The sequence below is a fragment of the Trichomycterus rosablanca genome, unplaced genomic scaffold (genome assembly GCF_030014385.1).
Source record: "Trichomycterus rosablanca isolate fTriRos1 unplaced genomic scaffold, fTriRos1.hap1 scaffold_123, whole genome shotgun sequence".
NCBI classification, from domain to species: Eukaryota; Metazoa; Chordata; class Actinopteri; order Siluriformes; family Trichomycteridae; genus Trichomycterus; species Trichomycterus rosablanca.
In genome coordinates this window covers 151,610-174,474 of record NW_026946958.1, presented here as the reverse complement: position 1 = coordinate 174,474, position 22,865 = coordinate 151,610, and the positions used below count along the sequence as shown (strand labels likewise).

Here is a 22,865-nt window from a genome sequence, read left to right as displayed (position 1 = left end):
GGCCTTCCAATGTAATTCCAGCCCAGATAGCTGGCTAGCACTCAGATAGCTGGCTGACTAGCTATAACAGGCCTTTAAATCCAGCTTCTTTCGCTTACGGCCAAACCACCTTGGGAATGCCTGATCTCGTCCGATCTCAGAAGCCAAGCAGGGTTGGGCTCAGTCAGTACCTAGATGGGAGACTGCCTGGGAATACTGAGTGCTGTAAGCTTTTTATTTTTGAGTTTCAGCCCCATTCATGAAGTGTCATTTAGCAGTTAGCTAGCATAATAAAGGATCTATCTATCTATCTATCTATCTATCTATCTATCTATCTATCTATCTATCTATCTATCTATCTATCTATCTATCTATCTATCTATCTATCTATCTATCTATCTATCTATCTATCTATCTATCTATCTATCTATCTATCTATCTATCTATCTATCTATCTAAAAAAGGCCTTCCAATGTAATTCCAGCCCAGATAGCTGGCTAGCACTCAGATAGCTGGCTGACTAGCTATAACAGGCCTTTAAATCCAGCTTCTTTCGCTTACGGCCAAACCACCTTGGGAACGCCTGATCTCGTCCGATCTCAGAAGCCAAGCAGGGTTGGGCTCAGTCAGTACCTAGATGGGAGACTGCCTGGGAATACTGAGTGCTGTAAGCTTTTTATTTTTGAGTTTCAGCCCCATTCATGAAGTGTCATTTAGCAGTTAGCTAGCATAATAAAGGATCTATCTATCTATCTATCTATCTATCTATCTATCTATCTATCTATCTATCTATCTATCTATCTATCTATCTATCTATCTATCTATCTATCTATCTATCTATCTATCTATCTATCTATCTATCTATCTATCTAAAAAGGCCTTCCAATGTAATTCCAGCCCAGATAGCTGGCTAGCACTCAGATAGCTGGCTGACTCGCTATAACAGGCCTTTAAATCCAGCTTCTTTCGCTTACGGCCAAACCACCTTGGGAACGCCTGATCTCGTCCGATCTCAGAAGCCAAGCAGGGTTGGGCTCAGTCAGTACCTAGATGGGAGACTGCCTGGGAATACTGAGTGCTGTAAGCTTTTTATTTTTGAGTTTCAGCCCCATTCATGAAGTGTCATTTAGCAGTTAGCTAGCATAATAAAGGATCTATCTATCTATCTATCTATCTATCTATCTATCTATCTATCTATCTATCTATCTATCTATCTATCTATCTATCTATCTATCTATCTATCTATCTATCTATCTATCTATCTATCTATCTATCTAATCTATGAAAGGCCTTCCAATGTAATTCCAGCCCAGATAGCTGGCTAGCACTCAGATAGCTGGCTGACTAGCTATAACAGGCCTTTAAATCCAGCTTCTTTCGCTTACGGCCAAACCACCTTGGGAATGCCTGATCTCGTCCGATCTCAGAAGCCAAGCAGGGTTGGGCTCAGTCAGTACCTAGATGGGAGACTGCCTGGGAATACTGAGTGCTGTAAGCTTTTTATTTTTGAGTTTCAGCCCCATTCATGAAGTGTCATTTAGCAGTTAGCTAGCATAATAAAGGATCTATCTATCTATCTATCTATCTATCTATCTATCTATCTATCTATCTATCTATCTATCTATCTATCTATCTATCTATCTATCTATCTATCTATCTATCTATCTATCTATCTATCTATCTATCTATCTAATCTATCTATCTATGAAAGGCCTTCCAATGTAATTCCAGCCCAGATAGCTGGCTAGCACTCAGATAGCTGGCTGACTAGCTATAACAGGCCTTTAAATCCAGCTTCTTTCGCTTACGGCCAAACCACCTTGGGAATGCCTGATCTCGTCCGATCTCAGAAGCCAAGCAGGGTTGGGCTCAGTCAGTACCTAGATGGGAGACTGCCTGGGAATACTGAGTGCTGTAAGCTTTTTATTTTTGAGTTTCAGCCCCATTCATGAAGTGTCATTTAGCAGTTAGCTAGCATAATAAAGGATCTATCTATCTATCTATCTATCTATCTATCTATCTATCTATCTATCTATCTATCTATCTATCTATCTATCTATCTATCTATCTATCTATCTATCTATCTATCTATCTATCTATCTAAAAAAGGCCTTCCAATGTAATTCCAGCCCAGATAGCTGGCTAGCACTCAGATAGCTGGCTGACTAGCTATAACAGGCCTTTAAATCCAGCTTCTTTCGCTTACGGCCAAACCACCTTGGGAACGCCTGATCTCGTCCGATCTCAGAAGCCAAGCAGGGTTGGGCTCAGTCAGTACCTAGATGGGAGACTGCCTGGGAATACTGAGTGCTGTAAGCTTTTTATTTTTGAGTTTCAGCCCCATTCATGAAGTGTCATTTAGCAGTTAGCTAGCATAATAAAGGATCTATCTATCTATCTATCTATCTATCTATCTATCTATCTATCTATCTATCTATCTATCTATCTATCTATCTATCTATCTATCTATCTATCTATCTATCTATCTATCTATCTATCTATCTATCTATCTATCTATCTATCTAAAAAAGGCCTTCCAATGTAATTCCAGCCCAGATAGCTGGCTAGCACTCAGATAGCTGGCTGACTAGCTATAACAGGCCTTTAAATCCAGCTTCTTTCGCTTACGGCCAAATCACCTTGGGAACGCCTGATCTCGTCCGATCTCAGAAGCCAAGCAGGGTTGGGCTCAGTCAGTACCTAGATGGGAGACTGCCTGGGAATACTGAGTGCTGTAAGCTTTTTATTTTTGAGTTTCAGCCCCATTCATGAAGTGTCATTTAGCAGTTAGCTAGCATAATAAAGGATCTATCTATCTATCTATCTATCTATCTATCTATCTATCTATCTATCTATCTATCTATCTATCTATCTATCTATCTATCTATCTATCTATCTATCTATCTATCTATCTATCTATCTATCTATCTATCTATCTATCTATCTATCTATCTATCTATCTATCTAAAAAAGGCCTTCCAATGTAATTCCAGCCCAGATAGCTGGCTAGCACTCAGATAGCTGGCTGACTAGCTATAACAGGCCTTTAAATCCAGCTTCTTTCGCTTACGGCCAAACCACCTTGGGAACGCCTGATCTCGTCCGATCTCAGAAGCCAAGCAGGGTTGGGCTCAGTCAGTACCTAGATGGGAGACTGCCTGGGAATACTGAGTGCTGTAAGCTTTTTATTTTTGAGTTTCAGCCCCATTCATGAAGTGTCATTTAGCAGTTAGCTAGCATAATAAAGGATCTATCTATCTATCTATCTATCTATCTATCTATCTATCTATCTATCTATCTATCTATCTATCTATCTATCTATCTATCTATCTATCTATCTATCTATCTATCTATCTATCTATCTATCTATCTATCTATCTATCTATCTATCTATCTATCTATCTAAAAAAGGCCTTCCAATGTAATTCCAGCCCAGATAGCTGGCTAGCACTCAGATAGCTGGCTGACTAGCTATAACAGGCCTTTAAATCCAGCTTCTTTCGCTTACGGCCAAACCACCTTGGGAACGCCTGATCTCGTCCGATCTCAGAAGCCAAGCAGGGTTGGGCTCAGTCAGTACCTAGATGGGAGACTGCCTGGGAATACTGAGTGCTGTAAGCTTTTTATTTTTGAGTTTCAGCCCCATTCATGAAGTGTCATTTAGCAGTTAGCTAGCATAATAAAGGATCTATCTATCTATCTATCTATCTATCTATCTATCTATCTATCTATCTATCTATCTATCTATCTATCTATCTATCTATCTATCTATCTATCTATCTATCTATCTATCTATCTATCTATCTATCTAAAAAAGGCCTTCCAATGTAATTCCAGCCCAGATAGCTGGCTAGCACTCAGATAGCTGGCTGACTAGCTATAACAGGCCTTTAAATCCAGCTTCTTTCGCTTACGGCCAAATCACCTTGGGAACGCCTGATCTCGTCCGATCTCAGAAGCCAAGCAGGGTTGGGCTCAGTCAGTACCTAGATGGGAGACTGCCTGGGAATACTGAGTGCTGTAAGCTTTTTATTTTTGAGTTTCAGCCCCATTCATGAAGTGTCATTTAGCAGTTAGCTAGCATAATAAAGGATCTATCTATCTATCTATCTATCTATCTATCTATCTATCTATCTATCTATCTATCTATCTATCTATCTATCTATCTATCTATCTATCTATCTATCTATCTATCTATCTATCTATCTATCTATCTATCTATCTATCTATCTATCTATCTAAAAAAGGCCTTCCAATGTAATTCCAGCCCAGATAGCTGGCTAGCACTCAGATAGCTGGCTGACTAGCTATAACAGGCCTTTAAATCCAGCTTCTTTCGCTTACGGCCAAACCACCTTGGGAATGCCTGATCTCGTCCGATCTCAGAAGCCAAGCAGGGTTGGGCTCAGTCAGTACCTAGATGGGAGACTGCCTGGGAATACTGAGTGCTGTAAGCTTTTTATTTTTGAGTTTCAGCCCCATTCATGAAGTGTCATTTAGCAGTTAGCTAGCATAATAAAGGATCTATCTATCTATCTATCTATCTATCTATCTATCTATCTATCTATCTATCTATCTATCTATCTATCTATCTATCTATCTATCTATCTATCTATCTATCTATCTATCTATCTATCTATCTATCTATCGATCTATCTATCTATGAAAGGCCTTCCAATGTAATTCCAGCCCAGATAGCTGGCTAGCACTCAGATAGCTGGCTGACTAGCTATAACAGGCCTTTAAATCCAGCTTCTTTCGCTTACGGCCAAACCACCTTGGGAATGCCTGATCTCGTCCGATCTCAGAAGCCAAGCAGGGTTGGGCTCAGTCAGTACCTAGATGGGAGACTGCCTGGGAATACTGAGTGCTGTAAGCTTTTTATTTTTGAGTTTCAGCCCCATTCATGAAGTGTCATTTAGCAGTTAGCTAGCATAATAAAGGATCTATCTATCTATCTATCTATCTATCTATCTATCTATCTATCTATCTATCTATCTATCTATCTATCTATCTATCTATCTATCTATCTATCTATCTATCTATCTATCTATCTATCTATCTATCTATCTATCTATCTATCTATCTATCTATCTAAAAAGGCCTTCCAATGTAATTCCAGCCCAGATAGCTGGCTAGCACTCAGATAGCTGGCTGACTCGCTATAACAGGCCTTTAAATCCAGCTTCTTTCGCTTACGGCCAAACCACCTTGGGAACGCCTGATCTCGTCCGATCTCAGAAGCCAAGCAGGGTTGGGCTCAGTCAGTACCTAGATGGGAGACTGCCTGGGAATACTGAGTGCTGTAAGCTTTTTATTTTTGAGTTTCAGCCCCATTCATGAAGTGTCATTTAGCAGTTAGCTAGCATAATAAAGGATCTATCTATCTATCTATCTATCTATCTATCTATCTATCTATCTATCTATCTATCTATCTATCTATCTATCTATCTATCTATCTATCTATCTATCTATCTATCTATCTATCTATCTATCTATCTATCTAAAAAAGGCCTTCCAATGTAATTCCAGCCCAGATAGCTGGCTAGCACTCAGATAGCTGGCTGACTAGCTATAACAGGCCTTTAAATCCAGCTTCTTTCGCTTACGGCCAAACCACCTTGGGAACGCCTGATCTCGTCCGATCTCAGAAGCCAAGCAGGGTTGGGCTCAGTCAGTACCTAGATGGGAGACTGCCTGGGAATACTGAGTGCTGTAAGCTTTTTATTTTTGAGTTTCAGCCCCATTCATGAAGTGTCATTTAGCAGTTAGCTAGCATAATAAAGGATCTATCTATCTATCTATCTATCTATCTATCTATCTATCTATCTATCTATCTATCTATCTATCTATCTATCTATCTATCTATCTATCTATCTATCTATCTATCTATCTATCTAATCTATGAAAGGCCTTCCAATGTAATTCCAGCCCAGATAGCTGGCTAGCACTCAGATAGCTGGCTGACTAGCTATAACAGGCCTTTAAATCCAGCTTCTTTCGCTTACGGCCAAACCACCTTGGGAACGCCTGATCTCGTCCGATCTCAGAAGCCAAGCAGGGTTGGGCTCAGTCAGTACCTAGATGGGAGACTGCCTGGGAATACTGAGTGCTGTAAGCTTTTTATTTTTGAGTTTCAGCCCCATTCATGAAGTGTCATTTAGCAGTTAGCTAGCATAATAAAGGATCTATCTATCTATCTATCTATCTATCTATCTATCTATCTATCTATCTATCTATCTATCTATCTATCTATCTATCTATCTATCTATCTATCTATCTATCTATCTATCTATCTATCTATCTAATCTATGAAAGGCCTTCCAATGTAATTCCAGCCCAGATAGCTGGCTAGCACTCAGATAGCTGGCTGACTAGCTATAACAGGCCTTTAAATCCAGCTTCTTTCGCTTACGGCCAAACCACCTTGGGAATGCCTGATCTCGTCCGATCTCAGAAGCCAAGCAGGGTTGGGCTCAGTCAGTACCTAGATGGGAGACTGCCTGGGAATACTGAGTGCTGTAAGCTTTTTATTTTTGAGTTTCAGCCCCATTCATGAAGTGTCATTTAGCAGTTAGCTAGCATAATAAAGGATCTATCTATCTATCTATCTATCTATCTATCTATCTATCTATCTATCTATCTATCTATCTATCTATCTATCTATCTATCTATCTATCTATCTATCTATCTATCTATCTATCTATCTATCTATCTATCTATCTATCTATCTATCTATCTATCTAATCTATGAAAGGCCTTCCAATGTAATTCCAGCCCAGATAGCTGGCTAGCACTCAGATAGCTGGCTGACTAGCTATAACAGGCCTTTAAATCCAGCTTCTTTCGCTTACGGCCAAACCACCTTGGGAATGCCTGATCTCGTCCGATCTCAGAAGCCAAGCAGGGTTGGGCTCAGTCAGTACCTAGATGGGAGACTGCCTGGGAATACTGAGTGCTGTAAGCTTTTTATTTTTGAGTTTCAGCCCCATTCATGAAGTGTCATTTAGCAGTTAGCTAGCATAATAAAGGATCTATCTATCTATCTATCTATCTATCTATCTATCTATCTATCTATCTATCTATCTATCTATCTATCTATCTATCTATCTATCTATCTATCTATCTATCTATCTATCTATCTATCTATCTATCTATCTATCTATCTATCTAAAAAAGGCCTTCCAATGTAATTCCAGCCCAGATAGCTGGCTAGCACTCAGATAGCTGGCTGACTAGCTATAACAGGCCTTTAAATCCAGCTTCTTTCGCTTACGGCCAAACCACCTTGGGAACGCCTGATCTCGTCCGATCTCAGAAGCCAAGCAGGGTTGGGCTCAGTCAGTACCTAGATGGGAGACTGCCTGGGAATACTGAGTGCTGTAAGCTTTTTATTTTTGAGTTTCAGCCCCATTCATGAAGTGTCATTTAGCAGTTAGCTAGCATAATAAAGGATCTATCTATCTATCTATCTATCTATCTATCTATCTATCTATCTATCTATCTATCTATCTATCTATCTATCTATCTATCTATCTATCTATCTATCTATCTATCTATCTATCTATCTATCTATCTATCTATCTAAAAAAGGCCTTCCAATGTAATTCCAGCCCAGATAGCTGGCTAGCACTCAGATAGCTGGCTGACTAGCTATAACAGGCCTTTAAATCCAGCTTCTTTCGCTTACGGCCAAATCACCTTGGGAACGCCTGATCTCGTCCGATCTCAGAAGCCAAGCAGAGTTGGGCTCAGTCAGTACCTAGATGGGAGACTGCCTGGGAATACTGAGTGCTGTAAGCTTTTTATTTTTGAGTTTCAGCCCCATTCATGAAGTGTCATTTAGCAGTTAGCTAGCATAATAAAGGATCTATCTATCTATCTATCTATCTATCTATCTATCTATCTATCTATCTATCTATCTATCTATCTATCTATCTATCTATCTATCTATCTATCTATCTATCTATCTATCTATCTATCTATCTATCTAAAAAAGGCCTTCCAATGTAATTCCAGCCCAGATAGCTGGCTAGCACTCAGATAGCTGGCTGACTAGCTATAACAGGCCTTTAAATCCAGCTTCTTTCGCTTACGGCCAAACCACCTTGGGAACGCCTGATCTCGTCCGATCTCAGAAGCCAAGCAGGGTTGGGCTCAGTCAGTACCTAGATGGGAGACTGCCTGGGAATACTGAGTGCTGTAAGCTTTTTATTTTTGAGTTTCAGCCCCATTCATGAAGTGTCATTTAGCAGTTAGCTAGCATAATAAAGGATCTATCTATCTATCTATCTATCTATCTATCTATCTATCTATCTATCTATCTATCTATCTATCTATCTATCTATCTATCTATCTATCTATCTATCTATCTATCTATCTATCTATCTATCTATCTATCTATCTAAAAAAGGCCTTCCAATGTAATTCCAGCCCAGATAGCTGGCTAGCACTCAGATAGCTGGCTGACTAGCTATAACAGGCCTTTAAATCCAGCTTCTTTCGCTTACGGCCAAACCACCTTGGGAACGCCTGATCTCGTCCGATCTCAGAAGCCAAGCAGGGTTGGGCTCAGTCAGTACCTAGATGGGAGACTGCCTGGGAATACTGAGTGCTGTAAGCTTTTTATTTTTGAGTTTCAGCCCCATTCATGAAGTGTCATTTAGCAGTTAGCTAGCATAATAAAGGATCTATCTATCTATCTATCTATCTATCTATCTATCTATCTATCTATCTATCTATCTATCTATCTATCTATCTATCTATCTATCTATCTATCTATCTATCTATCTATCTATCTATCTATCTATCTATCTAAAAAAGGCCTTCCAATGTAATTCCAGCCCAGATAGCTGGCTAGCACTCAGATAGCTGGCTGACTAGCTATAACAGGCCTTTAAATCCAGCTTCTTTCGCTTACGGCCAAATCACCTTGGGAACGCCTGATCTCGTCCGATCTCAGAAGCCAAGCAGGGTTGGGCTCAGTCAGTACCTAGATGGGAGACTGCCTGGGAATACTGAGTGCTGTAAGCTTTTTATTTTTGAGTTTCAGCCCCATTCATGAAGTGTCATTTAGCAGTTAGCTAGCATAATAAAGGATCTATCTATCTATCTATCTATCTATCTATCTATCTATCTATCTATCTATCTATCTATCTATCTATCTATCTATCTATCTATCTATCTATCTATCTATCTATCTATCTATCTATCTATCTATCTATCTATCTATCTATCTATCTAAAAAAGGCCTTCCAATGTAATTCCAGCCCAGATAGCTGGCTAGCACTCAGATAGCTGGCTGACTAGCTATAACAGGCCTTTAAATCCAGCTTCTTTCGCTTACGGCCAAACCACCTTGGGAACGCCTGATCTCGTCCGATCTCAGAAGCCAAGCAGGGTTGGGCTCAGTCAGTACCTAGATGGGAGACTGCCTGGGAATACTGAGTGCTGTAAGCTTTTTATTTTTGAGTTTCAGCCCCATTCATGAAGTGTCATTTAGCAGTTAGCTAGCATAATAAAGGATCTATCTATCTATCTATCTATCTATCTATCTATCTATCTATCTATCTATCTATCTATCTATCTATCTATCTATCTATCTATCTATCTATCTATCTATCTATCTATCTATCTATCTATCTATCTATCTATCTATCTAATCTATGAAAGGCCTTCCAATGTAATTCCAGCCCAGATAGCTGGCTAGCACTCAGATAGCTGGCTGACTAGCTATAACAGGCCTTTAAATCCAGCTTCTTTCGCTTACGGCCAAACCACCTTGGGAATGCCTGATCTCGTCCGATCTCAGAAGCCAAGCAGGGTTGGGCTCAGTCAGTACCTAGATGGGAGACTGCCTGGGAATACTGAGTGCTGTAAGCTTTTTATTTTTGAGTTTCAGCCCCATTCATGAAGTGTCATTTAGCAGTTAGCTAGCATAATAAAGGATCTATCTATCTATCTATCTATCTATCTATCTATCTATCTATCTATCTATCTATCTATCTATCTATCTATCTATCTATCTATCTATCTATCTATCTATCTATCTATCTATCTATCTATCTATCTATCTATCTATCTATCTATCTATCTAAAAAAGGCCTTCCAATGTAATTCCAGCCCAGATAGCTGGCTAGCACTCAGATAGCTGGCTGACTAGCTATAACAGGCCTTTAAATCCAGCTTCTTTCGCTTACGGCCAAACCACCTTGGGAACGCCTGATCTCGTCCGATCTCAGAAGCCAAGCAGGGTTGGGCTCAGTCAGTACCTAGATGGGAGACTGCCTGGGAATACTGAGTGCTGTAAGCTTTTTATTTTTGAGTTTCAGCCCCATTCATGAAGTGTCATTTAGCAGTTAGCTAGCATAATAAAGGATCTATCTATCTATCTATCTATCTATCTATCTATCTATCTATCTATCTATCTATCTATCTATCTATCTATCTATCTATCTATCTATCTATCTATCTATCTATCTATCTATCTATCTATCTATCTATCTATCTAATCTATGAAAGGCCTTCCAATGTAATTCCAGCCCAGATAGCTGGCTAGCACTCAGATAGCTGGCTGACTAGCTATAACAGGCCTTTAAATCCAGCTTCTTTCGCTTACGGCCAAACCACCTTGGGAATGCCTGATCTCGTCCGATCTCAGAAGCCAAGCAGGGTTGGGCTCAGTCAGTACCTAGATGGGAGACTGCCTGGGAATACTGAGTGCTGTAAGCTTTTTATTTTTGAGTTTCAGCCCCATTCATGAAGTGTCATTTAGCAGTTAGCTAGCATAATAAAGGATCTATCTATCTATCTATCTATCTATCTATCTATCTATCTATCTATCTATCTATCTATCTATCTATCTATCTATCTATCTATCTATCTATCTATCTATCTATCTATCTATCTATCTATCTATCTATCTATCTATCTATCTAAAAAAGGCCTTCCAATGTAATTCCAGCCCAGATAGCTGGCTAGCACTCAGATAGCTGGCTGACTAGCTATAACAGGCCTTTAAATCCAGCTTCTTTCGCTTACGGCCAAACCACCTTGGGAATGCCTGATCTCGTCCGATCTCAGAAGCCAAGCAGGGTTGGGCTCAGTCAGTACCTAGATGGGAGACTGCCTGGGAATACTGAGTGCTGTAAGCTTTTTATTTTTGAGTTTCAGCCCCATTCATGAAGTGTCATTTAGCAGTTAGCTAGCATAATAAAGGATCTATCTATCTATCTATCTATCTATCTATCTATCTATCTATCTATCTATCTATCTATCTATCTATCTATCTATCTATCTATCTATCTATCTATCTATCTATCTATCTATCTATCTATCTATCTATCTATCTATCTATCTATCTATCTATCTAAAAAAGGCCTTCCAATGTAATTCCAGCCCAGATAGCTGGCTAGCACTCAGATAGCTGGCTGACTAGCTATAACAGGCCTTTAAATCCAGCTTCTTTCGCTTACGGCCAAACCACCTTGGGAACGCCTGATCTCGTCCGATCTCAGAAGCCAAGCAGGGTTGGGCTCAGTCAGTACCTAGATGGGAGACTGCCTGGGAATACTGAGTGCTGTAAGCTTTTTATTTTTGAGTTTCAGCCCCATTCATGAAGTGTCATTTAGCAGTTAGCTAGCATAATAAAGGATCTATCTATCTATCTATCTATCTATCTATCTATCTATCTATCTATCTATCTATCTATCTATCTATCTATCTATCTATCTATCTATCTATCTATCTATCTATCTATCTATCTATCTATCTATCTATCTATCTATCTATCTAAAAAAGGCCTTCCAATGTAATTCCAGCCCAGATAGCTGGCTAGCACTCAGATAGCTGGCTGACTAGCTATAACAGGCCTTTAAATCCAGCTTCTTTCGCTTACGGCCAAATCACCTTGGGAACGCCTGATCTCGTCCGATCTCAGAAGCCAAGCAGGGTTGGGCTCAGTCAGTACCTAGATGGGAGACTGCCTGGGAATACTGAGTGCTGTAAGCTTTTTATTTTTGAGTTTCAGCCCCATTCATGAAGTGTCATTTAGCAGTTAGCTAGCATAATAAAGGATCTATCTATCTATCTATCTATCTATCTATCTATCTATCTATCTATCTATCTATCTATCTATCTATCTATCTATCTATCTATCTATCTATCTATCTATCTATCTATCTATCTATCTATCTATCTATCTATCTATCTATCTAAAAAAGGCCTTCCAATGTAATTCCAGCCCAGATAGCTGGCTAGCACTCAGATAGCTGGCTGACTAGCTATAACAGGCCTTTAAATCCAGCTTCTTTCGCTTACGGCCAAACCACCTTGGGAACGCCTGATCTCGTCCGATCTCAGAAGCCAAGCAGGGTTGGGCTCAGTCAGTACCTAGATGGGAGACTGCCTGGGAATACTGAGTGCTGTAAGCTTTTTATTTTTGAGTTTCAGCCCCATTCATGAAGTGTCATTTAGCAGTTAGCTAGCATAATAAAGGATCTATCTATCTATCTATCTATCTATCTATCTATCTATCTATCTATCTATCTATCTATCTATCTATCTATCTATCTATCTATCTATCTATCTATCTATCTATCTATCTATCTATCTAATCTATGAAAGGCCTTCCAATGTAATTCCAGCCCAGATAGCTGGCTAGCACTCAGATAGCTGGCTGACTAGCTATAACAGGCCTTTAAATCCAGCTTCTTTCGCTTACGGCCAAACCACCTTGGGAATGCCTGATCTCGTCCGATCTCAGAAGCCAAGCAGGGTTGGGCTCAGTCAGTACCTAGATGGGAGACTGCCTGGGAATACTGAGTGCTGTAAGCTTTTTATTTTTGAGTTTCAGCCCCATTCATGAAGTGTCATTTAGCAGTTAGCTAGCATAATAAAGGATCTATCTATCTATCTATCTATCTATCTATCTATCTATCTATCTATCTATCTATCTATCTATCTATCTATCTATCTATCTATCTATCTATCTATCTATCTATCTATCTATCTATCTATCTATCTAAAAAAGGCCTTCCAATGTAATTCCAGCCCAGATAGCTGGCTAGCACTCAGATAGCTGGCTGACTAGCTATAACAGGCCTTTAAATCCAGCTTCTTTCGCTTACGGCCAAACCACCTTGGGAACGCCTGATCTCGTCCGATCTCAGAAGCCAAGCAGGGTTGGGCTCAGTCAGTACCTAGATGGGAGACTGCCTGGGAATACTGAGTGCTGTAAGCTTTTTATTTTTGAGTTTCAGCCCCATTCATGAAGTGTCATTTAGCAGTTAGCTAGCATAATAAAGGATCTATCTATCTATCTATCTATCTATCTATCTATCTATCTATCTATCTATCTATCTATCTATCTATCTATCTATCTATCTATCTATCTATCTATCTATCTATCTATCTATCTATCTATCTATCTATCTATCTAATCTATGAAAGGCCTTCCAATGTAATTCCAGCCCAGATAGCTGGCTAGCACTCAGATAGCTGGCTGACTAGCTATAACAGGCCTTTAAATCCAGCTTCTTTCGCTTACGGCCAAACCACCTTGGGAATGCCTGATCTCGTCCGATCTCAGAAGCCAAGCAGGGTTGGGCTCAGTCAGTACCTAGATGGGAGACTGCCTGGGTGGGAATACTGAGTGCTGTAAGCTTTTTATTTTTGAGTTTCAGCCCCATTCATGAAGTGTCATTTAGCAGTTAGCTAGCATAATAAAGGATCTATCTATCTATCTATCTATCTATCTATCTATCTATCTATCTATCTATCTATCTATCTATCTATCTATCTATCTATCTATCTATCTATCTATCTATCTATCTATCTATCTATCTATCTATCTATCTATCTATCTATCTATCTATCTATCTAAAAAAGGCCTTCCAATGTAATTCCAGCCCAGATAGCTGGCTAGCACTCAGATAGCTGGCTGACTAGCTATAACAGGCCTTTAAATCCAGCTTCTTTCGCTTACGGCCAAACCACCTTGGGAATGCCTGATCTCGTCCGATCTCAGAAGCCAAGCAGGGTTGGGCTCAGTCAGTACCTAGATGGGAGACTGCCTGGGAATACTGAGTGCTGTAAGCTTTTTATTTTTGAGTTTCAGCCCCATTCATGAAGTGTCATTTAGCAGTTAGCTAGCATAATAAAGGATCTATCTATCTATCTATCTATCTATCTATCTATCTATCTATCTATCTATCTATCTATCTATCTATCTATCTATCTATCTATCTATCTATCTATCTATCTATCTATCTATCTATCTATCTATCTATCTATCTATCTATCTATCTAAAAAAGGCCTTCCAATGTAATTCCAGCCCAGATAGCTGGCTAGCACTCAGATAGCTGGCTGACTAGCTATAACAGGCCTTTAAATCCAGCTTCTTTCGCTTACGGCCAAACCACCTTGGGAACGCCTGATCTCGTCCGATCTCAGAAGCCAAGCAGGGTTGGGCTCAGTCAGTACCTAGATGGGAGACTGCCTGGGAATACTGAGTGCTGTAAGCTTTTTATTTTTGAGTTTCAGCCCCATTCATGAAGTGTCATTTAGCAGTTAGCTAGCATAATAAAGGATCTATCTATCTATCTATCTATCTATCTATCTATCTATCTATCTATCTATCTATCTATCTATCTATCTATCTATCTATCTATCTATCTATCTATCTATCTATCTATCTATCTATCTATCTATCTAATCTATGAAAGGCCTTCCAATGTAATTCCAGCCCAGATAGCTGGCTAGCACTCAGATAGCTGGCTGACTAGCTATAACAGGCCTTTAAATCCAGCTTCTTTCGCTTACGGCCAAACCACCTTGGGAATGCCTGATCTCGTCCGATCTCAGAAGCCAAGCAGGGTTGGGCTCAGTCAGTACCTAGATGGGAGACTGCCTGGGAATACTGAGTGCTGTAAGCTTTTTATTTTTGAGTTTCAGCCCCATTCATGAAGTGTCATTTAGCAGTTAGCTAGCATAATAAAGGATCTATCTATCTATCTATCTATCTATCTATCTATCTATCTATCTATCTATCTATCTATCTATCTATCTATCTATCTATCTATCTATCTATCTATCTATCTATCTATCTATCTATCTATCTATCTATCTATCTAAAAAAGGCCTTCCAATGTAATTCCAGCCCAGATAGCTGGCTAGCACTCAGATAGCTGGCTGACTAGCTATAACAGGCCTTTAAATCCAGCTTCTTTCGCTTACGGCCAAACCACCTTGGGAACGCCTGATCTCGTCCGATCTCAGAAGCCAAGCAGGGTTGGGCTCAGTCAGTACCTAGATGGGAGACTGCCTGGGAATACTGAGTGCTGTAAGCTTTTTATTTTTGAGTTTCAGCCCCATTCATGAAGTGTCATTTAGCAGTTAGCTAGCATAATAAAGGATCTATCTATCTATCTATCTATCTATCTATCTATCTATCTATCTATCTATCTATCTATCTATCTATCTATCTATCTATCTATCTATCTATCTATCTATCTATCTATCTATCTATCTATCTATCTATCTATCTATCTATCTATCTAAAAAAGGCCTTCCAATGTAATTCCAGCCCAGATAGCTGGCTAGCACTCAGATAGCTGGCTGACTAGCTATAACAGGCCTTTAAATCCAGCTTCTTTCGCTTACGGCCAAACCACCTTGGGAACGCCTGATCTCGTCCGATCTCAGAAGCCAAGCAGGGTTGGGCTCAGTCAGTACCTAGATGGGAGACTGCCTGGGAATACTGAGTGCTGTAAGCTTTTTATTTTTGAGTTTCAGCCCCATTCATGAAGTGTCATTTAGCAGTTAGCTAGCATAATAAAGGATCTATCTATCTATCTATCTATCTATCTATCTATCTATCTATCTATCTATCTATCTATCTATCTATCTATCTATCTATCTATCTATCTATCTATCTATCTATCTATCTATCTATCTATCTATCTATCTATCTATCTAAAAAGGCCTTCCAATGTAATTCCAGCCCAGATAGCTGGCTAGCACTCAGATAGCTGGCTGACTAGCTATAACAGGCCTTTAAATCCAGCTTCTTTCGCTTACGGCCAAATCACCTTGGGAACGCCTGATCTCGTCCGATCTCAGAAGCCAAGCAGGGTTGGGCTCAGTCAGTACCTAGATGGGAGACTGCCTGGGAATACTGAGTGCTGTAAGCTTTTTATTTTTGAGTTTCAGCCCCATTCATGAAGTGTCATTTAGCAGTTAGCTAGCATAATAAAGGATCTATCTATCTATCTATCTATCTATCTATCTATCTATCTATCTATCTATCTATCTATCTATCTATCTATCTATCTATCTATCTATCTATCTATCTATCTATCTATCTATCTAAAAAAGGCCTTCCAATGTAATTCCAGCCCAGATAGCTGGCTAGCACTCAGATAGCTGGCTGACTAGCTATAACAGGCCTTTAAATCCAGCTTCTTTCGCTTACGGCCAAACCACCTTGGGAACGCCTGATCTCGTCCGATCTCAGAAGCCAAGCAGGGTTGGGCTCAGTCAGTACCTAGATGGGAGACTGCCTGGGAATACTGAGTGCTGTAAGCTTTTTATTTTTGAGTTTCAGCCCCATTCATGAAGTGTCATTTAGCAGTTAGCTAGCATAATAAAGGATCTATCTATCTATCTATCTATCTATCTATCTATCTATCTATCTATCTATCTATCTATCTATCTATCTATCTATCTATCTATCTATCTATCTATCTATCTATCTATCTATCTAATCTATGAAAGGCCTTCCAATGTAATTCCAGCCCAGATAGCTGGCTAGCACTCAGATAGCTGGCTGACTAGCTATAACAGGCCTTTAAATCCAGCTTCTTTCGCTTACGGCCAAACCACCTTGGGAATGCCTGATCTCGTCCGATCTCAGAAGCCAAGCAGGGTTGGGCTCAGTCAGTACCTAGATGGGAGACTGCCTGGGAATACTGAGTGCTGTAAGCTTTTTATTTTTGAGTTTCAGCCCCATTCATGAAGTGTCATTTAGCAGTTAGCTAGCATAATAAAGGATCTATCTATCTATCTATCTATCTATCTATCTATCTATCTATCTATCTATCTATCTATCTATCTATCTATCTATCTATCTATCTATCTATCTATCTATCTATCTATCTATCTATCTATCTATCTATCTATCTAAAAAAGGCCTTCCAATGTAATTCCAGCCCAGATAGCTGGCTAGCACTCAGATAGCTGGCTGACTAGCTATAACAGGCCTTTAAATCCAGCTTCTTTCGCTTACGGCCAAACCACCTTGGGAACGCCTGATCTCGTCCGATCTCAGAAGCCAAGCAGGGTTGGGCTCAGTCAGTACCTAGATGGGAGACTGCCTGGGAATACTGAGTGCTGTAAGCTTTTTATTTTTGAGTTTCAGCCCCATTCATGAAGTGTCATTTAGCAGTTAGCTAGCATAATAAAGGATCTATCTATCTATCTATCTATCTATCTATCTATCTATCTATCTATCTATCTATCTATCTATCTATCTATCTATCTATCTATCTATCTATCTATCTATCTATCTATCTATCTATCTATCTATCTAATCTATGAAAGGCCTTCCAATGTAATTCCAGCCCAGATAGCTGGCTAGCACTCAGATAGCTGGCTGACTAGCTATAACAGGCCTTTAAATCCAGCTTCTTTCGCTTACGGCCAAACCACCTTGGGAATGCCTGATCTCGTCCGATCTCAGAAGCCAAGCAGGGTTGGGCTCAGTCAGTACCTAGATGGGAGACTGCCTGGGAATACTGAGTGCTGTAAGCTTTTTATTTTTGAGTTTCAGCCCCATTCATGAAGTGTCATTTAGCAGTTAGCTAGCATAATAAAGGATCTATCTATCTATCTATCTATCTATCTATCTATCTATCTATCTATCTATCTATCTATCTATCTATCTATCTATCTATCTATCTATCTATCTATCTATCTATCTATCTATCTATCTATCTATCTATCTATCTATCTATCTAAAAAAGGCCTTCCAATGTAATTCCAGCCCAGATAGCTGGCTAGCACTCAGATAGCTGGCTGACTAGCTATAACAGGCCTTTAAATCCAGCTTCTTTCGCTTACGGCCAAACCACCTTGGGAATGCCTGATCTCGTCCGATCTCAGAAGCCAAGCAGGGTTGGGCTCAGTCAGTACCTAGATGGGAGACTGCCTGGGAATACTGAGTGCTGTAAGCTTTTTATTTTTGAGTTTCAGCCCCATTCATGAAGTGTCATTTAGCAGTTAGCTAGCATAATAAAGGATCTATCTATCTATCTATCTATCTATCTATCTATCTATCTATCTATCTATCTATCTATCTATCTATCTATCTATCTATCTATCTATCTATCTATCTATCTATCTATCTATCTATCTATCTATCTATCTATCTATCTATCTATCTATCTATCTATCTAAAAAAGGCCTTCCAATGTAATTCCAGCCCAGATAGCTGGCTAGCACTCAGATAGCTGGCTGACTAGCTATAACAGGCCTTTAAATCCAGCTTCTTTCGCTTACGGCCAAACCACCTTGGGAACGCCTGATCTCGTCCGATCTCAGAAGCCAAGCAGGGTTGGGCTCAGTCAGTACCTAGATGGGAGACTGCCTGGGAATACTGAGTGCTGTAAGCTTTTTATTTTTGAGTTTCAGCCCCATTCATGAAGTGTCATTTAGCAGTTAGCTAGCATAATAAAGGATCTATCTATCTATCTATCTATCTATCTATCTATCTATCTATCTATCTATCTATCTATCTATCTATCTATCTATCTATCTATCTATCTATCTATCTATCTATCTATCTATCTAATCTATGAAAGGCCTTCCAATGTAATTCCAGCCCAGATAGCTGGCTAGCACTCAGATAGCTGGCTGACTAGCTATAACAGGCCTTTAAATCCAGCTTCTTTCGCTTACGGCCAAACCACCTTGGGAATGCCTGATCTCGTCCGATCTCAGAAGCCAAGCAGGGTTGGGCTCAGTCAGTACCTAGATGGGAGACTGCCTGGGAATACTGAGTGCTGTAAGCTTTTTATTTTTGAGTTTCAGCCCCATTCATGAAGTGTCATTTAGCAGTTAGCTAGCATAATAAAGGATCTATCTATCTATCTATCTATCTATCTATCTATCTATCTATCTATCTATCTATCTATCTATCTTATCTATCTATCTATCTATCTATCTATCTATCTATCTATCTATCTATCTATCTATCTATCTATCTATCTATCTAAAAAAGGCCTTCCAATGTAATTCCAGCCCAGATAGCTGGCTAGCACTCAGATAGCTGGCTGACTAGCTATAACAGGCCTTTAAATCCAGCTTCTTTCGCTTACGGCCAAACCACCTTGGGAACGCCTGATCTCGTCCGATCTCAGAAGCCAAGCAGGGTTGGGCTCAGTCAGTACCTAGATGGGAGACTGCCTGGGAATACTGAGTGCTGTAAGCTTTTTATTTTTGAGTTTCAGCCCCATTCATGAAGTGTCATTTAGCAGTTAGCTAGCATAATAAAGGATCTATCTATCTATCTATCTATCTATCTATCTATCTATCTATCTATCTATCTATCTATCTATCTATCTATCTATCTATCTATCTATCTATCTATCTATCTATCTATCTATCTATCTATCTATCTATCTATCTAAAAAAGGCCTTCCAATGTAATTCCAGCCCAGATAGCTGGCTAGCACTCAGATAGCTGGCTGACTAGCTATAACAGGCCTTTAAATCCAGCTTCTTTCGCTTACGGCCAAACCACCTTGGGAACGCCTGATCTCGTCCGATCTCAGAAGCCAAGCAGGGTTGGGCTCAGTCAGTACCTAGATGGGAGACTGCCTGGGAATACTGAGTGCTGTAAGCTTTTTATTTTTGAGTTTCAGCCCCATTCATGAAGTGTCATTTAGCAGTTAGCTAGCATAATAAAGGATCTATCTATCTATCTATCTATCTATCTATCTATCTATCTATCTATCTATCTATCTATCTATCTATCTATCTATCTATCTATCTATCTATCTATCTATCTATCTATCTATCTATCTATCTATCTATCTATCTATCTAATCTATGAAAGGCCTTCCAATGTAATTCCAGCCCAGATAGCTGGCTAGCACTCAGATAGCTGGCTGACTAGCTATAACAGGCCTTTAAATCCAGCTTCTTTCGCTTACGGCCAAACCACCTTGGGAATGCCTGATCTCGTCCGATCTCAGAAGCCAAGCAGGGTTGGGCTCAGTCAGTACCTAGATGGGAGACTGCCTGGGAATACTGAGTGCTGTAAGCTTTTTATTTTTGAGTTTCAGCCCCATTCATGAAGTGTCATTTAGCAGTTAGCTAGCATAATAAAGGATCTATCTATCTATCTATCTATCTATCTATCTATCTATCTATCTATCTATCTATCTATCTATCTATCTATCTATCTATCTATCTATCTATCTATCTATCTATCTATCATCTATCTATCTATCTAAAAAAGGCCTTCCAATGTAATTCCAGCCCAGATAGCTGGCTAGCACTCAGATAGCTGGCTGACTAGCTATAACAGGCCTTTAAATCCAGCTTCTTTCGCTTACGGCCAAACCACCTTGGGAACGCCTGATCTCGTCCGATCTCAGAAGCCAAGCAGGGTTGGGCTCAGTCAGTACCTAGTTGGGAGACTGCCTGGGAATACTGAGTGCTGTAAGCTTTTTATTTTTGAGTTTCAGCCCCATTCATGAAGTGTCATTTAGCAGTTAGCTAGCATAATAAAGGATCTATCTATCTATCTATCTATCTATCTATCTATCTATCTATCTATCTATCTATCTATCTATCTATCTATCTATCTATCTATCTATCTATCTATCTATCTATCTATCTATCTATCTATCTATCTATCTATCTATCTATCTAAAAAGGCCTTCCAATGTAATTCCAGCCCAGATAGCTGGCTAGCACTCAGATAGCTGGCTGACTAGCTATAACAGGCCTTTAAATCCAGCTTCTTTCGCTTACGGCCAAACCACCTTGGGAACGCCTGATCTCGTCCGATCTCAGAAGCCAAGCAGGGTTGGGCTCAGTCAGTACCTAGATGGGAGACTGCCTGGGAATACTGAGTGCTGTAAGCTTTTTATTTTTGAGTTTCAGCCCCATTCATGAAGTGTCATTTAGCAGTTAGCTAGCATAATAAAGGATCTATCTATCTATCTATCTATCTATCTATCTATCTATCTATCTATCTATCTATCTATCTATCTATCTATCTATCTATCTATCTATCTATCTATCTATCTATCTATCTATCTATCTATCTATCTATCTATCTATCTATCTAAAAAAGGCCTTCCAATGTAATTCCAGCCCAGATAGCTGGCTAGCACTCAGATAGCTGGCTGACTAGCTATAACAGGCCTTTAAATCCAGCTTCTTTCGCTTACGGCCAAACCACCTTGGGAACGCCTGATCTCGTCCGATCTCAGAAGCCAAGCAGGGTTGGGCTCAGTCAGTACCTAGATGGGAGACTGCCTGGGAATACTGAGTGCTGTAAGCTTTTTATTTTTGAGTTTCAGCCCCATTCATGAAGTGTCATTTAGCAGTTAGCTAGCATAATAAAGGATCTATCTATCTATCTATCTATCTATCTATCTATCTATCTATCTATCTATCTATCTATCTATCTATCTATCTATCTATCTATCTATCTATCTATCTATCTATCTATCTATCTATCTAAAAAGGCCTTCCAATGTAATTCCAGCCCAGATAGCTGGCTAGCACTCAGATAGCTGGCTGACTAGCTATAACAGGCCTTTAAATCCAGCTTCTTTCGCTTACGGCCAAACCACCTTGGGAACGCCTGATCTCGTCCGATCTCAGAAGCCAAGCAGGGTTGGGCTCAGTCAGTACCTAGATGGGAGACTGCCTGGGAATACTGAGTGCTGTAAGCTTTTTATTTTTGAGTTTCAGCCCCATTCATGAAGTGTCATTTAGCAGTTAGCTAGCATAATAAAGGATCTATCTATCTATCTATCTATCTATCTATCTATCTATCTATCTATCTATCTATCTATCTATCTATCTATCTATCTATCTATCTATCTATCTATCTATCTATCTATCTATCTATCTATCTATCTATCTATCTATCTATCTATCTATCTATCTATCTATCTAAAAAAGGCCTTCCAATGTAATTCCAGCCCAGATAGCTGGCTAGCACTCAGATAGCTGGCTGACTAGCTATAACAGGCCTTTAAATCCAGCTTCTTTCGCTTACGGCCAAACCACCTTGGGAACGCCTGATCTCGTCCGATCTCAGAAGCCAAGCAGGGTTGGGCTCAGTCAGTACCTAGATGGGAGACTGCCTGGGAATACTGAGTGCTGTAAGCTTTTTATTTTTGAGTTTCAGCCCCATTCATGAAGTGTCATTTAGCAGTTAGCTAGCATAATAAAGGATCTATCTATCTATCTATCTATCTATCTATCTATCTATCTATCTATCTATCTATCTATCTATCTATCTATCTATCTATCTATCTATCTATCTATCTATCTATCTATCTATCTATCTATCTAATCTATGAAAGGCCTTCCAATGTAATTCCAGCCCAGATAGCTGGCTAGCACTCAGATAGCTGGCTGACTAGCTATAACAGGCCTTTAAATCCAGCTTCTTTCGCTTACGGCCAAACCACCTTGGGAATGCCTGATCTCGTCCGATCTCAGAAGCCAAGCAGGGTTGGGCTCAGTCAGTACCTAGATGGGAGACTGCCTGGGAATACTGAGTGCTGTAAGCTTTTTATTTTTGAGTTTCAGCCCCATTCATGAAGTGTCATTTAGCAGTTAGCTAGCATAATAAAGGATC

At 39.8% G+C, this 22,865-nt stretch overlaps 48 non-coding genes and 7 pseudogenes across 48 annotated transcripts; all 55 read left to right on the top strand.

The window, feature by feature from the left end:
* Positions 1–92: 92 nt before the first annotated feature.
* Positions 93–211, top strand: LOC134305131 (5S ribosomal RNA). Its single transcript, XR_010008494.1, has one exon. It is a non-coding gene; the product is annotated as a 5S ribosomal RNA (ribosomal RNA).
* A 323-nt stretch (positions 212–534) lies between these two features.
* LOC134305019 (5S ribosomal RNA) lies at positions 535–653 on the top strand. Its single transcript, XR_010008383.1, has one exon. It is a non-coding gene; the product is annotated as a 5S ribosomal RNA (ribosomal RNA).
* A 294-nt stretch (positions 654–947) lies between these two features.
* LOC134305018 (5S ribosomal RNA) lies at positions 948–1,066 on the top strand. Its single transcript, XR_010008382.1, has one exon. It is a non-coding gene; the product is annotated as a 5S ribosomal RNA (ribosomal RNA).
* Positions 1,067–1,358: 292 nt separating this feature from the next.
* LOC134305130 (5S ribosomal RNA) lies at positions 1,359–1,477 on the top strand. The gene has a single exon (XR_010008493.1). It is a non-coding gene; the product is annotated as a 5S ribosomal RNA (ribosomal RNA).
* A 304-nt stretch (positions 1,478–1,781) lies between these two features.
* LOC134305129 (5S ribosomal RNA) lies at positions 1,782–1,900 on the top strand. The gene has a single exon (XR_010008492.1). It is a non-coding gene; the product is annotated as a 5S ribosomal RNA (ribosomal RNA).
* A 279-nt stretch (positions 1,901–2,179) lies between these two features.
* LOC134305017 (5S ribosomal RNA) lies at positions 2,180–2,298 on the top strand. Its single transcript, XR_010008381.1, has one exon. It is a non-coding gene; the product is annotated as a 5S ribosomal RNA (ribosomal RNA).
* A 303-nt stretch (positions 2,299–2,601) lies between these two features.
* Positions 2,602–2,720, top strand: LOC134305147 (5S ribosomal RNA; annotated as a pseudogene).
* A 323-nt stretch (positions 2,721–3,043) lies between these two features.
* LOC134305015 (5S ribosomal RNA) lies at positions 3,044–3,162 on the top strand. Its single transcript, XR_010008379.1, has one exon. It is a non-coding gene; the product is annotated as a 5S ribosomal RNA (ribosomal RNA).
* Positions 3,163–3,481: 319 nt separating this feature from the next.
* On the top strand, positions 3,482–3,600 carry LOC134305014 (5S ribosomal RNA). The gene has a single exon (XR_010008378.1). It is a non-coding gene; the product is annotated as a 5S ribosomal RNA (ribosomal RNA).
* Positions 3,601–3,887: 287 nt separating this feature from the next.
* On the top strand, positions 3,888–4,006 carry LOC134305146 (5S ribosomal RNA; annotated as a pseudogene).
* Positions 4,007–4,317: 311 nt separating this feature from the next.
* LOC134305128 (5S ribosomal RNA) lies at positions 4,318–4,436 on the top strand. Its single transcript, XR_010008491.1, has one exon. It is a non-coding gene; the product is annotated as a 5S ribosomal RNA (ribosomal RNA).
* Positions 4,437–4,739: 303 nt separating this feature from the next.
* LOC134305127 (5S ribosomal RNA) lies at positions 4,740–4,858 on the top strand. The gene has a single exon (XR_010008490.1). It is a non-coding gene; the product is annotated as a 5S ribosomal RNA (ribosomal RNA).
* Positions 4,859–5,172: 314 nt separating this feature from the next.
* LOC134305013 (5S ribosomal RNA) lies at positions 5,173–5,291 on the top strand. The gene has a single exon (XR_010008377.1). It is a non-coding gene; the product is annotated as a 5S ribosomal RNA (ribosomal RNA).
* A 291-nt stretch (positions 5,292–5,582) lies between these two features.
* Positions 5,583–5,701, top strand: LOC134305012 (5S ribosomal RNA). Its single transcript, XR_010008376.1, has one exon. It is a non-coding gene; the product is annotated as a 5S ribosomal RNA (ribosomal RNA).
* A 280-nt stretch (positions 5,702–5,981) lies between these two features.
* On the top strand, positions 5,982–6,100 carry LOC134305011 (5S ribosomal RNA). Its single transcript, XR_010008375.1, has one exon. It is a non-coding gene; the product is annotated as a 5S ribosomal RNA (ribosomal RNA).
* A 288-nt stretch (positions 6,101–6,388) lies between these two features.
* LOC134305126 (5S ribosomal RNA) lies at positions 6,389–6,507 on the top strand. The gene has a single exon (XR_010008488.1). It is a non-coding gene; the product is annotated as a 5S ribosomal RNA (ribosomal RNA).
* Positions 6,508–6,827: 320 nt separating this feature from the next.
* Positions 6,828–6,946, top strand: LOC134305125 (5S ribosomal RNA). The gene has a single exon (XR_010008487.1). It is a non-coding gene; the product is annotated as a 5S ribosomal RNA (ribosomal RNA).
* Positions 6,947–7,249: 303 nt separating this feature from the next.
* Positions 7,250–7,368, top strand: LOC134305009 (5S ribosomal RNA). Its single transcript, XR_010008374.1, has one exon. It is a non-coding gene; the product is annotated as a 5S ribosomal RNA (ribosomal RNA).
* Positions 7,369–7,663: 295 nt separating this feature from the next.
* On the top strand, positions 7,664–7,782 carry LOC134305161 (5S ribosomal RNA; annotated as a pseudogene).
* Positions 7,783–8,069: 287 nt separating this feature from the next.
* Positions 8,070–8,188, top strand: LOC134305008 (5S ribosomal RNA). The gene has a single exon (XR_010008373.1). It is a non-coding gene; the product is annotated as a 5S ribosomal RNA (ribosomal RNA).
* Positions 8,189–8,483: 295 nt separating this feature from the next.
* LOC134305007 (5S ribosomal RNA) lies at positions 8,484–8,602 on the top strand. The gene has a single exon (XR_010008372.1). It is a non-coding gene; the product is annotated as a 5S ribosomal RNA (ribosomal RNA).
* A 291-nt stretch (positions 8,603–8,893) lies between these two features.
* On the top strand, positions 8,894–9,012 carry LOC134305144 (5S ribosomal RNA; annotated as a pseudogene).
* Positions 9,013–9,319: 307 nt separating this feature from the next.
* LOC134305006 (5S ribosomal RNA) lies at positions 9,320–9,438 on the top strand. Its single transcript, XR_010008371.1, has one exon. It is a non-coding gene; the product is annotated as a 5S ribosomal RNA (ribosomal RNA).
* A 304-nt stretch (positions 9,439–9,742) lies between these two features.
* On the top strand, positions 9,743–9,861 carry LOC134305124 (5S ribosomal RNA). The gene has a single exon (XR_010008486.1). It is a non-coding gene; the product is annotated as a 5S ribosomal RNA (ribosomal RNA).
* A 311-nt stretch (positions 9,862–10,172) lies between these two features.
* LOC134305005 (5S ribosomal RNA) lies at positions 10,173–10,291 on the top strand. The gene has a single exon (XR_010008370.1). It is a non-coding gene; the product is annotated as a 5S ribosomal RNA (ribosomal RNA).
* A 300-nt stretch (positions 10,292–10,591) lies between these two features.
* Positions 10,592–10,710, top strand: LOC134305123 (5S ribosomal RNA). Its single transcript, XR_010008485.1, has one exon. It is a non-coding gene; the product is annotated as a 5S ribosomal RNA (ribosomal RNA).
* A 303-nt stretch (positions 10,711–11,013) lies between these two features.
* Positions 11,014–11,132, top strand: LOC134305120 (5S ribosomal RNA). Its single transcript, XR_010008483.1, has one exon. It is a non-coding gene; the product is annotated as a 5S ribosomal RNA (ribosomal RNA).
* Positions 11,133–11,447: 315 nt separating this feature from the next.
* Positions 11,448–11,566, top strand: LOC134305003 (5S ribosomal RNA). Its single transcript, XR_010008368.1, has one exon. It is a non-coding gene; the product is annotated as a 5S ribosomal RNA (ribosomal RNA).
* Positions 11,567–11,869: 303 nt separating this feature from the next.
* Positions 11,870–11,988, top strand: LOC134305143 (5S ribosomal RNA; annotated as a pseudogene).
* Positions 11,989–12,291: 303 nt separating this feature from the next.
* On the top strand, positions 12,292–12,410 carry LOC134305002 (5S ribosomal RNA). The gene has a single exon (XR_010008367.1). It is a non-coding gene; the product is annotated as a 5S ribosomal RNA (ribosomal RNA).
* A 284-nt stretch (positions 12,411–12,694) lies between these two features.
* LOC134305119 (5S ribosomal RNA) lies at positions 12,695–12,813 on the top strand. The gene has a single exon (XR_010008482.1). It is a non-coding gene; the product is annotated as a 5S ribosomal RNA (ribosomal RNA).
* Positions 12,814–13,100: 287 nt separating this feature from the next.
* Positions 13,101–13,219, top strand: LOC134305001 (5S ribosomal RNA). The gene has a single exon (XR_010008366.1). It is a non-coding gene; the product is annotated as a 5S ribosomal RNA (ribosomal RNA).
* Positions 13,220–13,519: 300 nt separating this feature from the next.
* Positions 13,520–13,642, top strand: LOC134305166 (5S ribosomal RNA; annotated as a pseudogene).
* A 315-nt stretch (positions 13,643–13,957) lies between these two features.
* On the top strand, positions 13,958–14,076 carry LOC134305118 (5S ribosomal RNA). Its single transcript, XR_010008481.1, has one exon. It is a non-coding gene; the product is annotated as a 5S ribosomal RNA (ribosomal RNA).
* Positions 14,077–14,383: 307 nt separating this feature from the next.
* On the top strand, positions 14,384–14,502 carry LOC134305000 (5S ribosomal RNA). Its single transcript, XR_010008365.1, has one exon. It is a non-coding gene; the product is annotated as a 5S ribosomal RNA (ribosomal RNA).
* Positions 14,503–14,794: 292 nt separating this feature from the next.
* On the top strand, positions 14,795–14,913 carry LOC134305117 (5S ribosomal RNA). Its single transcript, XR_010008480.1, has one exon. It is a non-coding gene; the product is annotated as a 5S ribosomal RNA (ribosomal RNA).
* Positions 14,914–15,208: 295 nt separating this feature from the next.
* On the top strand, positions 15,209–15,327 carry LOC134304999 (5S ribosomal RNA). The gene has a single exon (XR_010008364.1). It is a non-coding gene; the product is annotated as a 5S ribosomal RNA (ribosomal RNA).
* Positions 15,328–15,634: 307 nt separating this feature from the next.
* On the top strand, positions 15,635–15,753 carry LOC134304998 (5S ribosomal RNA). Its single transcript, XR_010008363.1, has one exon. It is a non-coding gene; the product is annotated as a 5S ribosomal RNA (ribosomal RNA).
* Positions 15,754–16,051: 298 nt separating this feature from the next.
* LOC134305142 (5S ribosomal RNA) lies at positions 16,052–16,170 on the top strand (annotated as a pseudogene).
* A 275-nt stretch (positions 16,171–16,445) lies between these two features.
* LOC134304997 (5S ribosomal RNA) lies at positions 16,446–16,564 on the top strand. The gene has a single exon (XR_010008362.1). It is a non-coding gene; the product is annotated as a 5S ribosomal RNA (ribosomal RNA).
* Positions 16,565–16,844: 280 nt separating this feature from the next.
* Positions 16,845–16,963, top strand: LOC134305116 (5S ribosomal RNA). The gene has a single exon (XR_010008479.1). It is a non-coding gene; the product is annotated as a 5S ribosomal RNA (ribosomal RNA).
* Positions 16,964–17,258: 295 nt separating this feature from the next.
* LOC134304996 (5S ribosomal RNA) lies at positions 17,259–17,377 on the top strand. The gene has a single exon (XR_010008361.1). It is a non-coding gene; the product is annotated as a 5S ribosomal RNA (ribosomal RNA).
* A 292-nt stretch (positions 17,378–17,669) lies between these two features.
* Positions 17,670–17,788, top strand: LOC134305115 (5S ribosomal RNA). Its single transcript, XR_010008477.1, has one exon. It is a non-coding gene; the product is annotated as a 5S ribosomal RNA (ribosomal RNA).
* Positions 17,789–18,091: 303 nt separating this feature from the next.
* LOC134305114 (5S ribosomal RNA) lies at positions 18,092–18,210 on the top strand. Its single transcript, XR_010008476.1, has one exon. It is a non-coding gene; the product is annotated as a 5S ribosomal RNA (ribosomal RNA).
* A 319-nt stretch (positions 18,211–18,529) lies between these two features.
* Positions 18,530–18,648, top strand: LOC134304995 (5S ribosomal RNA). Its single transcript, XR_010008360.1, has one exon. It is a non-coding gene; the product is annotated as a 5S ribosomal RNA (ribosomal RNA).
* Positions 18,649–18,928: 280 nt separating this feature from the next.
* On the top strand, positions 18,929–19,047 carry LOC134305113 (5S ribosomal RNA). Its single transcript, XR_010008475.1, has one exon. It is a non-coding gene; the product is annotated as a 5S ribosomal RNA (ribosomal RNA).
* Positions 19,048–19,347: 300 nt separating this feature from the next.
* Positions 19,348–19,466, top strand: LOC134304993 (5S ribosomal RNA). Its single transcript, XR_010008359.1, has one exon. It is a non-coding gene; the product is annotated as a 5S ribosomal RNA (ribosomal RNA).
* A 295-nt stretch (positions 19,467–19,761) lies between these two features.
* LOC134304991 (5S ribosomal RNA) lies at positions 19,762–19,880 on the top strand. The gene has a single exon (XR_010008357.1). It is a non-coding gene; the product is annotated as a 5S ribosomal RNA (ribosomal RNA).
* A 304-nt stretch (positions 19,881–20,184) lies between these two features.
* On the top strand, positions 20,185–20,303 carry LOC134305112 (5S ribosomal RNA). The gene has a single exon (XR_010008474.1). It is a non-coding gene; the product is annotated as a 5S ribosomal RNA (ribosomal RNA).
* Positions 20,304–20,589: 286 nt separating this feature from the next.
* On the top strand, positions 20,590–20,708 carry LOC134305042 (5S ribosomal RNA). The gene has a single exon (XR_010008405.1). It is a non-coding gene; the product is annotated as a 5S ribosomal RNA (ribosomal RNA).
* A 302-nt stretch (positions 20,709–21,010) lies between these two features.
* Positions 21,011–21,129, top strand: LOC134304990 (5S ribosomal RNA). Its single transcript, XR_010008356.1, has one exon. It is a non-coding gene; the product is annotated as a 5S ribosomal RNA (ribosomal RNA).
* A 303-nt stretch (positions 21,130–21,432) lies between these two features.
* On the top strand, positions 21,433–21,551 carry LOC134304989 (5S ribosomal RNA). The gene has a single exon (XR_010008355.1). It is a non-coding gene; the product is annotated as a 5S ribosomal RNA (ribosomal RNA).
* A 278-nt stretch (positions 21,552–21,829) lies between these two features.
* Positions 21,830–21,948, top strand: LOC134304988 (5S ribosomal RNA). The gene has a single exon (XR_010008354.1). It is a non-coding gene; the product is annotated as a 5S ribosomal RNA (ribosomal RNA).
* A 323-nt stretch (positions 21,949–22,271) lies between these two features.
* Positions 22,272–22,390, top strand: LOC134304987 (5S ribosomal RNA). The gene has a single exon (XR_010008353.1). It is a non-coding gene; the product is annotated as a 5S ribosomal RNA (ribosomal RNA).
* Positions 22,391–22,678: 288 nt separating this feature from the next.
* On the top strand, positions 22,679–22,797 carry LOC134305111 (5S ribosomal RNA). The gene has a single exon (XR_010008473.1). It is a non-coding gene; the product is annotated as a 5S ribosomal RNA (ribosomal RNA).
* The last annotated feature ends 68 nt before the right edge of the window (positions 22,798–22,865 follow it).